The following is a 14,269-nucleotide window of genomic DNA, read 5'->3' as shown; positions in this document are numbered from 1 at the left end:
GCATCCCGTGGGAGCTTGTTGGAAATGCAGACTCTCCTGGCCACACCATATACCTACAGAACATCATATACCTACTGAACACCATATACCTACTTAATTAGACCCTGCGTTAAAGCAGATTCCTAGATGATTCGTGTGCATCACCAAGTCTGAGAAGGCCAGTTCTGGATCTTGCTGGACACTTGAGTTGGCATCTTCAGATGCATGAGTTTCTCCCTCTCCACACTGAAATTTCCTTCACCCTTAGTTCCGTACTCCAGAAATCTAGTTATCCAGTTTGCACTCCATGTATCTCTGACTTCACACTCCTGACACCATTCATTCCTCCCCACACCCCACCCCCGGCATATAAATGTATTCCAGTCTTTCCAAGGTAAAACACAACTTTTACCTTTCCAAGGTAAAACACAACTTTTACCTTTCCAAGGTAAAACACAACTTTTACCTTTCCAAGGTAAAACACACAGTTGGGAGGAATTCTCAACTGTGAATTCCCCCTAACTATAGCCTCCTCTCTCTCCTCTATGCTCTAGAGGCAGTCTTAGGGAAAGACTTTAAACTTACAGAAAGAGTTGCATGTATGTGGTCTAAATTTCCTCCTTACATTTTATTCTCCTAACCCAGAGTTGTATGTGTTACCTACTATTGCTGCACAGAAAGTCTCCCATACAGACTTCTAGTGACTTCTAACTACAAATATTGTACCCGAGTGAGTTAGAAAAACGCCACACTTTGAGACGAATTAAGAGTCGCTTAATTACGTGGCGGCCAAAGAGACGGCTAATGCTTAAAATTCTCTCCGCCCTGAGGAGGGGGCTTGATTTTCTTTTATACTTTGGTTTAGGAAGGGGAGCAAAGCTCAAATGCGACAATTTTACAGAAGTAAAAACATGCAAAAATTAAAACGACACATGGTTACAGAGAAACAGACAATTTAAAAGACAAATAGTCACAGAAAAGCCATGGTACCAGGTGCGGGGGCTCTAAATTCTTCATAAGATGTTAGATATGGGTGCTAAGCCAGACACAAACTCAAGGCTTTATGGTGTTATCTTTTGAGCAAAATCCTGGGAACTTCGTACATTGTTTTTTCAGTACCTTATCAGTTAATTGCACTCTTTTGATATGTTGAGAATCTGCTTACACAAGTTAACCCCTTGAGGAAGGGGGTGGCTAAGGAATCCTTAATGTCTTGCAAATCAAGGGGGCCAGATGGAGTTGTCCGGCTTTCTCAGCTAAGGGAGAGTTTTATTCATGTGGAAACAAGGCTAGCTGATTAAGGGAGAAAAAGGGAGAGTCTAAAAACAGAGTTAGTAAAAACAATGTTGGGCATTACACAAACTCTGTGAGCCCTTTAGTCCGCATCTCACTGACCTGCCATAGAATTAAAAAGTGTTGACCTTATCTTCCTCTTTCATGGTAAAAGTAGCCAATATGTATGTAAAGTGTGTTATCTTCAGATACTTGTTAAGTGCTTTACATGCATTCAAAAAAAGTTTTTACTTTAATGCTTCTGCAATTTTCATGATACTCCCCTAACTCCTTATGTGCCTACTTGCCTAGCCCTTCTTTTCAGACTTAGGTCTTTAAAGCATTCTAAATAATCTCCAGTCTTGGTCCCATAAATTTTCAAAACTCATCAATTCTCCTATAACTGAGTCTAGAATAATTTGATACTCCCTGGAGTAATATAAAAATCCAATGAAAACTGAGTCTCAGGGCTTTAAAAGGAAAAAAAAAGTTTATGTTCTGGAACTATACAATTTGATACAATGCAGATTGCACCCATCATATAGTGGCTGGCAAAGAAAATCTCATAACAACTATAAAAATTCATGGGCATTTTCTACTGCCACCCAATAACACTGCTTTTGTCAAAGTCCACAGTGAGCTCCCTGTTGCAGAATCCAATGATCAAATTTCAAGTCTCCATGTTCTTGCAGCATTTGATGCAACTCTTCCTTCCTGAAAAGCTTTTCATCATTTGGCTATTAGAACACCATACTGCCCTGTGTTTTCTCCCACCTTATTGGCCTCTCTTGGTCTCCTTCATCTCCCCATCCCTCTTATGTTGCTGTGATTCAGAGTTTAACTCAAAGGCCTGTTTTCTTTCTGTCACCTCATTGAGCTTTATGAAAAAGTACCATCAGTCATGGCATTTGTGCTATCTGCATAGAACTCTCACCTAAATTCCAAACTCCTGTGGCTATTTGCCTACAGTACGTCTCACACTGATGTCCATTTGCATCAGAAACATACCGCGCTCAACACCAAACTTCTGGTCTATTTTTTCTCCCCAGCCCACCCCTAAAGCTATCTGAACCTGACACATATTCCATATCTCATACTTCCAACTTTCTTACCCTAGTTTTTAACGACAAAAGCCCTGACAACAGCATTTATTAAACTCTTTCTCACATTCCACATATGGAACCTGTCACCATGACCATCCTGGACTGAGACACCACCATCTCTCATTTGCTCAATGAATCAGATTGCACAAAGTAGAAGAAAAAGCCCAAGTGTCTCACCCACTAGGCATACTACTGCAAGTGCCATTTTAGTGTCCCTAAAGAATTGACAACTACCCTAAAACAAAGTACCCAAGAGCCATACTATAATGCTTGTAGGAAAATACTTCCAAATAGCACATCATCTTGCTAATAAAAATTGAGTCCATCTTTCAGTTTAGAATCCATTTTAATGAACCCAGGATAATTCATTAATTGGATTCTCAAACAAATACAGGTGATCTTATCTATGACTACTAAAGCATGGCATTCAAAGCTAGCTTTATTCTTCTAAGGCTGTAGTATATCACCATCTGCCAAAAAAGAGAAGACATTCCTCTGTTTATAAAGAATAGCAACAAAGTTCATCTTTATTTCCCCTTTACAAGTGTATTCTAATTGGGGGAGCTATTGTTCTGATAAGCTAAAGCAAAAGATTGCTAAATGGTACTAAATTCTATGTGCTGATACTTTTCCACCCCAAAACATATATCTGGGGCATATCATATCCCTTTTATGTTTAGCTCTCATCAGCTTCTTTTAAGACCTTCAACTATTTTACAGACATATCCAGGCAGGTAGAGGTTCTGTTCCAATTCCTAAAGGGATGGATTTAATTATCACTTTAAATTTTAAGGCATGAAACCAGGTTGTGGGCTAGGTGCAGTGGCTCACGCCTGTAATCCCAGCAGTTTGGGAAGCTGAGCAGGATGGATCATGAGATCAGGAGCTCGAGATCATCTTGACCAGCCTGGTGAATCCTTATCTCTACGAAAAATACAAAAAATTAGCCGGGTGTGGTGGCACGCTGCCTGTAATTCCAGCTACTCGGGAGGCTGAGGCAGGAGAATCACTTGAACCCGGGAGGCAGAGGTTGCAGTGAGCTGAGATTGCGCCATTTCACTCTGAGCCTGGGCAACAGGGTAAGACTCCATCTCAAAAAAAAAAAAAAAGTTTGCGGAGCAGTGACAAGATAAAAAAGTTTTGAGTGCAAGAAATCCCCACATAGGAGAGAGGAGCATGTTAGCCCTCTTACTTTCTGAGTTTTCTTTTCAGTAGTGTTGGAATATTTCTTTCAGTCTTCCTTCTCTCCTTGAAGTGCCATTAATTAACTATGATTTTGAACCATTTCAACTTACTTCTCATTTAAGGGGAAGCCTGTCCAAGCAGGGATGACCAGGCCAAGAACTTTACATTCAACATAGGTTCATCTTTTATTCCCTGATGAAGGATGTAAAACTTCATCCTCTGCTGTCTGTGCTGTGACATAGAATAGGCTTAAGAGGGAAACCCAAATACAGCAAGAAAGAAATGTACCTAGAAGCTACACCACTTGGATTTTAGATCTTATACTCCACTAACCAACCATGTGATCTTGGGCATATAAATCCCTTCTCCTTGTGTATCAGTTTCCTTTTCCATCAAGCTTACCTAATGAAATTCACATCTAAGTTATTCCAAAGACTGTTATGAAAATGAAATCTATAAGCCTGAAAGACATTTCAAAAAGCAAAAATCACAAAAGAAATTACTTGATAATTATATATGTAGTAAAATGAAAACCTCTTTCGCTTCCTATTTCCAGGCAAAGAAAGACTGCATATCTCAGGATGCATATTGATGCAAAATAACTTGTATTTTGAGCCTTGATTAATCCCTGAAGCCAATGATGCTTCACCTTTCTATGACTGCAATATGTACTGCATACTTCCAGTTGTGACATTCATTGAGTTCTTACTTAGTGTTGAGATGTCATGAATCAGAAACACCAAAATCAAAGAAGGCAGCTATTTTACCAGTTGTTTTATCCAATGCTGACATCCACTGAGTTCTTTCTTAGGGTTGAGATGCCATGAATCAGAAACGGCAAATCAAAGACGGGAGTGTTTTATTCAGCAAGGAGGCAATAAACAATGATACAACAAGTTCACCAAAACTAAGATCACTAAGAATGAGAAAGAAAAGACTGCCAATTAAAATTTAAGATTCCATTGATTGTGAAAAAGGAATATTTATTTTTCTTTCTTTATTATACTTTAAGTTCTGGGATATATGCAGAATGTGCAGGTTTGTAACATAGGTATACACGTGCCACGGTGGTTTGCTGCACCCATCAACCCATCATCTGCATTAGGTATTTCTCCCAATGCTATCCCTCCCCCAGTCCCCTACACCCCAACAGGCCCTGGTGTATGATGTTCCCCTCCCTGCGTCCATGTGTTCTCATTGTTCAACTCCCACTCATGAGTGAGAACATGAGATGTTTGGTTTTCTGTTCCTGTGTTAGTTTGCTGAGAATAATGGCTTCTAGCTTCATCCATGTCCCTGCAAAAGACATGCACTCATCCTTTTAATATGGCTGCATAGTATTCCATGGTGTATATGTGCCACATTTTCTTTATCCAGTCTATCATTGATGGGCATTTGGGTTGGTTCCAACTCTTTGCTATTGTGAACAGTGCTGCAATAAACATACATGTGCATGTGTCTTTATAGAAGAATGATGTATAATCCTTTGGGTATATACCCAGTAATGAGATTACTGGGTCAAATGGTATTTCTGGTTCTAGATCCTTAAGGAATTGCCACACTGTCTTCCACAATGGTTGAACTAGTTTACACTCCCACTAACAGCATTCCTTCTTCTCCACATTTTCTCCAGCATCATTGTTTCCTGAGGTTTTTTTTTAAAGGCTTAAAATGTATTTTAATAGGTTGATGCTGCATTACTGCTCCATTTCTCAGAAAAACTCCAAATATATCAGAGACAAATCAAACACAGTACACCAACGAAAAAAAAAATGCACAGCATGACTACCTAAGATAGGTGAGTCTAAGAGCTACTGTCAGATCTTCAGTACACAGTAACCCTGTTCCCAAGACTGTACTAGGCCTATCAAGAAAAGCTGTGAACAGCAACATCATAGACACAAAAGGGTCATTCCTGGGTGTCCTCACCCAAGAAAAAGATGGAGGCAAGTTAACACAAGATTTTTTTTTAAAGATATACTACAATGAAAATCTCTAAGAGAAAATGTCTTCTTCAGGACATAAAGGGGTAATATATGGGATATAACAGAACCGTATGTACGTTGTCTGTGACCTTTGTGGATGTTTGCCTGAATTCTCACCTGGGAGTGAATGCAGCAATGGGGGTAAGGTCACTGGGGGATATTTGGTTTTTGTTGTGTATGTGGCAGTTTCTCTGGGACTGGGGGAGTGTAAGGATAAGAAAGTAAGTGAGGTTGGGCACAGTGGCTCACCCCTGTAATCCCAGCATTTTGGGAGGCCAAGGCAGGTGGATCATGAGGTCAGGAGTTCAAGATCAGCCTGGACAAGCTTGAACCCAAGAGGCAGAGATTGCAGTGAGTGCCACTACACTCCAGCCTGGGCAACAGAGTAAGACTCTGTCTCAGGGGCGGAGCAAGCAAATGAAACAAGATGGACAAAAAAAAAAAAAAAAAAAAAAAAAACAGAATGATCAAGATTAATGGGCTCTAACTGGATCCACTTTGCCATGGTTTCCCCGGGCCCTCAACAATCACATTAAAGACTTCAGGAATGCACCACACAGAACTGATTAAACAATACACCACACAGAATTGACTTGTTTAATACCCCTCCTCCCTTGCCCTCTGTCTCCAGCATACTCCCTAGTGTAGTACAGGCAGGGTAAATCTAACTATTGGAAGGAATCCCCAACACTTTTCCAGGGTAGAATTCTGCCTACAGAAAAGGTCCTTCTTTTAAGGGTTTTGAGAAACTAGACACTACAACTTGTTAGTATCGGTGACGTTTGTTTGGAGCAAATTCAGCTCCAGGAACTACATGGCTGAATGCAGGAGGAGTTCCACCAATTGCCCAATTCCTTCCATTGTAGCAGCCTGACCAAAGCGTTCAATTGTTGGTGGGGTCAATCCCAAAGTTCCATCCAGCGTCATAATGGCAGGTCCTGGAGGAGCTGGGGTACCAGCTGGCACAGGAGCAGGGGGCATGGTACCTCTGTTGTTTATGGCCACAGCACCTCCCGTAGTCATCTGACCCATCCGAATCTCCTGCTCTCTTGCATCAGGTAAGGTTCCCTTGAATCCTTCCTGCTGTTGCCGCATCATTTCTTCTTGCTGCCGTCGCATGTCTTCTTCACTGCGCCTGCGCTCTTCCTCCTGCCTGAGCTCCAGTTGCTTTCGTTTTCACGCCTCTTGGTTGTGCAGCTCTTCCATCCTCCGAAGTTCTTCTTGGCACCTCATCTAATTCTGTCTTATTAGCATGACCTGGTTCTCATGGCGTGCAGCCTCTATCTCCATCTCCAGCTTCTCATGAGCCTCCTTGATGTTGCGGTCCACTTGGTCCTGCTGCTGCTTCTCCATCTCAGTGAGCGCCTTCCAGCGCATGGTATACGCATACTCAAAGAAGCCAGGCTGTGCAAATCTGGATGGCTGCTCTCTAATGATCGCCATTCTAACTTGCGTGAGATGGTATCTCATTGTGGTTTTGATTTGCATTTCTCTAATAACCAGTGATGATGGGCTTTTTTTTCATATGTTTGTTGGCTGCATAAATGTCTTCTTTTGAGAAGTATCTGTTCACATCCTTCACCCACTTTTTGATGGGCTGTTTGTTTTTTTCTTGTAAATTTGTTTAATTTCCTTGTAGATTCTAGATATTAGCCCTTTGTCAAATGAAGAGATTGCAAAAATTTTCTCCCATTCTGTAGACTGCCTGTTTACTCTGATAATAGCTTCTTTGCTGTGCAGAAACTCTTTAGTTTAATTAGATCCCATCTGTCAATTTTGGCTTTTGTTGCCATTGCTTTTGGTGTTTTAGTCATGAAGTCTTTGCCCATGCTGAAGTCTTCGCCCATGCCTATGTTCTGAATTGTATTGCCTAGGTTTTCTTCTAGAGTTTTGATGGTTTTAGGTCTTAAGTTTAAGTCTTCAATCTATCTTAAATTAATTTTTGTATAAGGTGTAAGAAAGGGGTCCAGTTTCAGTTTTTGACATACGGCTAGCCAGTTTTCCCAACACCATTTATTAAATAGCCACTGTAGCCAGACTACCTCTCTAGATCCTCCTGTCTGGGCCGGGCTTCTCTGAAAGAATCACAGCAGCCCCAGTCAGGGGCTTAAAGATAACTCTGTCTCCCTGGGACACAGCACCTGGGGGAAGGATCAGCTTTGGGCACAGCTTCAGCAGACTTAACCGTTCCTGCCTCCCAGCTCTGAAGAGAGCAGTGGATCTCCCAGCACAGCGTTCAAACTCTGTTAAGCGACAGACTGCCTCCTCAAGTAGGTCCCTGACCCCCATGCCTCGGGACTACGAGACACCTCCCAACAGGGGTTGAAAGACACCTCACACACTAGAGCCCCAGCTGGCATGTGGCAGTTGCTCAAGAAGCTTCCAGAGGAAGGACCAGTAAGCAATCTTTGCTGTTCTGCAGCCTCCACTGGCGAAACCCAGGGAAACAGGGTCTGGAGTGGACCTCCAGCAAACTCCAGCAGACCTGCAGCAGAGGGTCCTGACTGTTAGAAGGAAAACTAACAAACAGAAAGGAATAGCATCAACATCAACAAAAATGAATTCCACACAGAAACTCCATCAAAGGCCACCAATAGCAAAGAACAAAGGTAGACAAATCTACAAAGATGAGGAAAAACCAGTGCATGAGGCAGAAAATTCCAAAAACCACCAGGCGCGATGGCTCACGCCTGTAATCCCAGCACTTTGGGAGGCCGAGACGGGCAGATCACAAGGTCAGGAGATCAAGACCATCCTGGATAACATGGTGAAATCCTGTCTCTACTAAAACTACAAAAAAATTAGCCAGGCATGGTGGTGGGTGCCTGTAGTCCCACCTACTCAGGAGGCTAAGGCAGGAGAATGGCGTGAACCTGGGAGACAGAGCTTGCAGTGAGCTGAGGTCATACCACTGCACTCCAGCCTGGGCGACAGTGTGAGACACTGTCTCAAAAAAAAAAAATTCCAAAAACAGAATGCCTCTTCTCCTACAAAGGATCACAAATCCTCGCCAGCAAGGGAATAAAACTGGGTGGAGAACGAGTTTGACAAATTCACAGAAGTAGGCTTCAGAGGGTGGGAAATAACAAACTCCTCCAAGCTAAAGGAGTATATTCTAACCCAATGCAAGAAAGTTAAGAACATTGAAAATAGGTTAGACGAATTACTAACTAGAATAACCAGTTTAGAGAACACAAATGACCTGATGCAGCTGAAAAACACAGCACAAGAACTTCATGAAGCATACACAAGTATCAATAGCCAAATTGATTAAGCAGAAGAAATGATATCGGAGATTGAAGATCAACTTAATGAAGTAAAGCATGAAGACAAGATTGGAGAAAAAAGAATAAAAATAAATAAGCAAAGCCTCCACGAAGTATGAGACTATGAGAAAAGACCAAATCTACCTTTGATTGGTGTACCAATCAAAGTGATGGGGAGCATGGAACTAAGTTGTAAAACATTCTTTAGAATATTATCCCGTAGAACTTTCCCAACCTAGCAAGACAGGCCAATATTCAAATTTAGGAAGTACAGAGAACACCATAAAAATACTCCTCGAGAAGAGCAACCCCAAGACACATAATCGTCAGATTAGCCAAGGTTAAAATGAAGGAAAAATGTTGAGGGCAAAAGAGAAGCCCATCAGATTAACAGTGATCTCTCTGCAGAAACGACACAAGCAAGAAGAAAGTGGCAGCCAATATTCAACATTCTTAAAGAAAAGAATTGTTAGCCCAGAATTTCATATCCAGCCAAACTAAGCTTCATAAGGAAAGGAGAAATAAAGTCATTTACAGAAAAGGAAATGCTAAGAGATTGTGTCACTACCAGGCCTGCCTTACAAGAGCTCCTGAAGAAGGCACTAAACATGGAAATGAACGACCAGTACCAGCCACTGCAAAAACATACCAAATTGTAAAGGCCATCGGTACTATGAAGAAACTGCATCAACTAATGGGAAAAGTAACCAGCTAGCATCAGAATGACACGATCAAATTCACACATAACAATATTAACCTTAAATGTAAATGAGCTAACTGCCCCAAGTAAAAGATACAGACTGGCAAACTGGATAAACAGTCAAGAGTCATCTGGTGTACTGTATTCAGGAGACCCATCTCACATGCAAAGACACACATAGGCTCAAAATAAAGGGACGGAGGAATACTTGCCAAGCAAATGGAAAGAAAAAAAAAAGCAGGGATTGCAATCCTAGTCTCTGATGAAAACAGACTTCAAACCAACAATGGTCAAAAAAGACAAAGAAAGTCATTACATAATGGTAAAGGGATCAATGCAACAAGAAGAGCTAACTATCCTAAATATGTATGCACCCAATATAGGAGCATCCACATTCATAAAGTTCTTAGAGACATTCAAAAAGACTTGGACTCCCACACATTAATAATGGAAAAACTTAACACCCACTGTCAATATTAAACAAATCAACGAGAGAGAAAATTAAGAAGGATATTCAGCACTTGAACTCAGCTCTGGACCAAGAGGGCCTAATAGACATCTACAGAACTCTCTGCCCCAAATCAACAGAATATACATTCTTCTCAGCACTACATTGTAGTTATTCTGAAATTGTCCACATAATTGGAAGTAAAACATTCCTCAGCCAATGCAAAATAGTGGAAATCATAGCAAACAGTCTCTCAGACCACAGTACAATCAAATTAGAACTCAGGATTACAAAACCCACTCAAAATGGCACAACTACATGGAAACTGAACAACCTGCTCCTGAATGACTACTCGGTAAATAACAAAATGAAGACAGAAACAAAGATATTCTTTGAAATCAATGAGAACAATGACACAAAATACCAGAATCTCTGGGACACAGCTAAAGCCGTGTGTAGAGAGAAATTTATAGCACTAAATGCTCACAGAATAAAGCAGGAGAAAGGAGTATTTCAATCTAGGAAAATGTGCATTTTGTATTTGGTAAAAAAAACAAGAAACAAAAATAAAAATAAGCAGTGATAATGGTTAGTTAATAAACTAAACCAACAAAACAGAATCTATCTGACTGTCTATGTGTCTATCATTACATGTCATGTACTAAAAATTGATACATAAACAAATCCCATGTACTCCAGAGGACTGCTGAAATATCTTAATTTTATTACTTTTCTAACACAAACATTTAACTTCTTCATTTAAAAAATGACATTATTACCTCTGATATCAGCCTAAAAATAGAAAGTTACCTTTTAACATGTAACAAAGCATAGGTATCAAATGAGAAGTGAAAGAGATCAGGATATGAGAACAAAATGAACCAATTCTAGGTATGTTGTTATTAACATGCCTCCAAAAGTCTCTTTCACATAGGAAAATTTATTTTGTGATTAAAATGACCAAGAACAATGTTTTATGTTTAGAAGTGGGTGCTTGGGTGCTGATAATACAGATTAAGAAGTAACAATACTTTAAATGGTTAGGTGAATTTTGTGATATAATTGTGACTGTTCTTTGGTGTGTGTGTTTTTTTTGTTTGTTTTTTTGAGACACGGTCTCAATCTGTTGCCCAGTCTGGTCTGCAATAGCATAATCATAGCTCACTGCAACCTGGAACTTCTGGCCTCAAGAAATCCTCCTGCCTCAGCTTCCCATAGGGTTGGTATTACAGTCATTAGCTACTGTGCCCCTACCTACTCTTTCTCTTGGAGCAGAAATTGACAAACTTTTTCTATAAAGGGCCAGACAATAGGTATTTTAGCTACAAGTGGCATATAATGTCACAATTACTCAATTCTGTTGTTGTAACACAAATTCAGCCATGGACAATATGTAAAGAAACCATTGCAGTTATGTTCAAACAAAGCTTTATTTATGAAATAAGAAGCAAGCCAGTTTGCCTGCAAGTCATGGTTTGCAAACCCATGTCTTAAAAGACAAGCCCCGACTGCCTTGCAAATAAACATATCTAACAGGATAACTGTTTCAGTCAAAGAATAATGTAATCTAGATTCTCTTTTCAGTCTGAACTTTTACAAAGGGAAAACTTTGACAATCATCACTGATTGGAGTCATGACAATTTGTGTGCATTCTTAACAAATAATGTGAGAATGGGGAGGATGAACAGGATTCTATTAGGCCTGTCTCAATAAGTGACTAGCCCTAAAAATGCTGAAACAGCCATTAGTGTTTTCAAAGTTCAGCCTCCTTCAACACAATAGTCAGATATTTACTGCAAAATAAAATAGAAGCAAAAAAAACACACAGGGACCTAAAAACAATCAAAGCCACTAATGGAATATCAGGTCTTGAATTATTTAACCATTGGGCTGAAACAACTCAACAAAGCTCCTCACATTAAATGGCATCTGTTTTCCCCACCTTTCAAGTTTCAACTAACCTTTCTTGCCAGAAGGGATGACTGCCAGAAGGAACACCTCACAGTTACCTTAGAGAATGGCAGTTACAGAAAACTACTCTTGAATTTGGAATTTACAGGGAGAAAGGTTTCAAATGACCTTCAATTGTATCTTCCTTCTCAGTGATCATGTGTAAAAATATCAGCCCAGAGTCACTGATATTTAGGCATAATAAATTTATAAAACAAACACCTTGTTACTCAAGATTCTATAAGCAAGTCAGGAGCAGTGGCTCATACCTATAATCCTAGCACTTTGGGAGGCCAAGGTGAGCAGATCACTGAGGCCAGGAGTTTGAGACCAGCCTCACCAATACAGCAAAACCTTCCCTCTACTAAGAATACAACAATCAGCTGAGCATGGTGGTGCACGCCTGTAATTCCAGCTACTTGGGAGGCCAAGGCACAAGAATCACTTGAACCCAGGAGGCAGAAGGTGCAGTGAGTGGAGATCGCAAAATAATGGCCATTGCACTCCAGCCTGGATGACACATACAAAAAAGATTCTATAAATATATATTTTCATGCCTATAGATGTACAGCTTATATATGGAATAGAATAGAAAATAAAAGTTAAGAACACAACAGTCACTTCACTAGATACTTTGCTCTAATTGTGTTGACAAGGATTACCAATGTGGGTAAAAATTCAGAATCAATAGTTGATTCAGATACCTCACAGAGCTGTGACCCATAAGCCTACAACACATAATACAAAGTAAATATAATTCTGTTACTTTTGTACAGCTTGATAAACTCTGTATCATGCATTGACATTCATTATCTATTTTAATAAACACCATGTAAGAGCAATAGGATAAATCCCTGATTTGAAAATGACGTTGAAGACACAGGTTAATTGATTTAAATGAATTCATAGAGTGAGTTGATTTTGCAGTTATGATTAGACTCAAGTTCCCCTCATTCAGACCTGAGAGCTTTCATCCAGAGAAAATAAGCCCCACAAAGCCTGGAATTTTTGTGTGATTTGTTTACTGCCACATCTCTACCAAACTGCAGGGCATGATGTAGGTATTCAAAAAGTTCATGTTGAATAAATGAACGAATAGATCTTTTTAAAATGGTTAAAGTAGGAGCACAGAAAAGGCAAAAGCAGAACGCACAAAAAAAACATGAGTTGGCCTCACTCTCCTTGTCTTTGCAGCAAATCATCAGTTTTGTTTATTTCTGCCACATCTTTTCTATGTCTTAAGAGGCCTAAACCCACTATCGCCTCTGGTGATTGGCCAAGTGTAATCGACCAGGAACAACAATCAGACAATCAGTGGCAGTGGTCAGAAGACAGGAGTTTTAGACCCAGCTTTTCTACCTGGAGGGTTGGCTGTGAACAAATCATTCTCTTGAAGAGCCTCAACTTCCCAGTCCTTTCTGGCTTCCACATGTAACTCTTCAGGACTTACCATCTGTTCTGCTTAACTACAGGAGTATGGGAAAGATCAAGTAAGATTATGAAGATATTTTACATACAATACATATTGATGAAGCCATTATTGTACTAATTTTGGAGTCATTTTCTCAGACTAAGATCCAGAGTGAAACACAGGCAATGGGATTACACTAATATTTATTTGCTGTGGTGGATGAAGACCAGATCAATGTCTCTGTATCCTTGGAAGAGCTCCCTTTCACCCCCAAGCTCTGTCCAAAGATACTCCATAACATCATTTCATTCTGATGTCAGGGGCACCTCTTCTGGCCAAGACCCTCAACTAAACTTTCCTGACTGCCAAAGTGGACTCTCTCAACTCATTCTCTACTGGTCCCCCAAAACTTTCAAATTCTCATACTTCTCAAGTCCACTGTCCTTGGAAACCCTGGAATCCAGGCAGTCTGCCTGGTCTTATGTCTTTCTGGTTACTTCTCAGCAGAATCTCAGGCTCAGGGCCTGTGCCTCCTGTATTCCCTGGGGAAGAGAGTCCAGTAAAGCAGCTCTTCCTCTTTTTTGCACTATTGGTGAGTTTAGACAGTTGTCTTCTAGGACAATATTATACAGTCTCCTAATAAGGATGATACAGAGATGAATGAGTGGATACAAGGGTGGATGGTGAATGGATAGATGGATGGATAGATAGACAGATGTGGACAGACAGATGAACAGATGGATGGATGGATGGCTAGCTGGATGGATGGATGGATGGATGGATGGATGGATAAATAGATACTAATTTTTTTTTTTTTTTTTTGAGGCTGAGTCTCGCTCTGCTGTCCAGGCTGGAGTGCAGTGGCACAATCTCGGCTCACTGCAAGCTCCGCCTCCTGAGTTCACGCCATTCCCCTGCCTCAGCCTCCCGAGTAGCTGGGACTACAGGCGCCCGCCACCACACCCAGCT

General features: G+C 40.6%; 2 pseudogenes; both read right to left on the bottom strand.

Annotated features, from left to right (window-relative positions):
- Positions 1–14,269, bottom strand: part of LOC129025955 (anosmin-1-like) — a 184,445-nt pseudogene that overhangs the window by 83,649 nt on the left and 86,527 nt on the right.
- LOC129025875 (non-POU domain-containing octamer-binding protein-like) lies at positions 6,291–6,967 on the bottom strand (annotated as a pseudogene).

Source organism: Pongo pygmaeus, chromosome Y (assembly GCF_028885625.2).
Source record: "Pongo pygmaeus isolate AG05252 chromosome Y, NHGRI_mPonPyg2-v2.0_pri, whole genome shotgun sequence".
In the NCBI taxonomy this organism is placed as follows: domain Eukaryota; kingdom Metazoa; phylum Chordata; class Mammalia; order Primates; family Hominidae; genus Pongo; species Pongo pygmaeus.
Note: the sequence above shows the minus strand (reverse complement) of the source record. Positions and strands in the feature narration are given on the sequence as shown.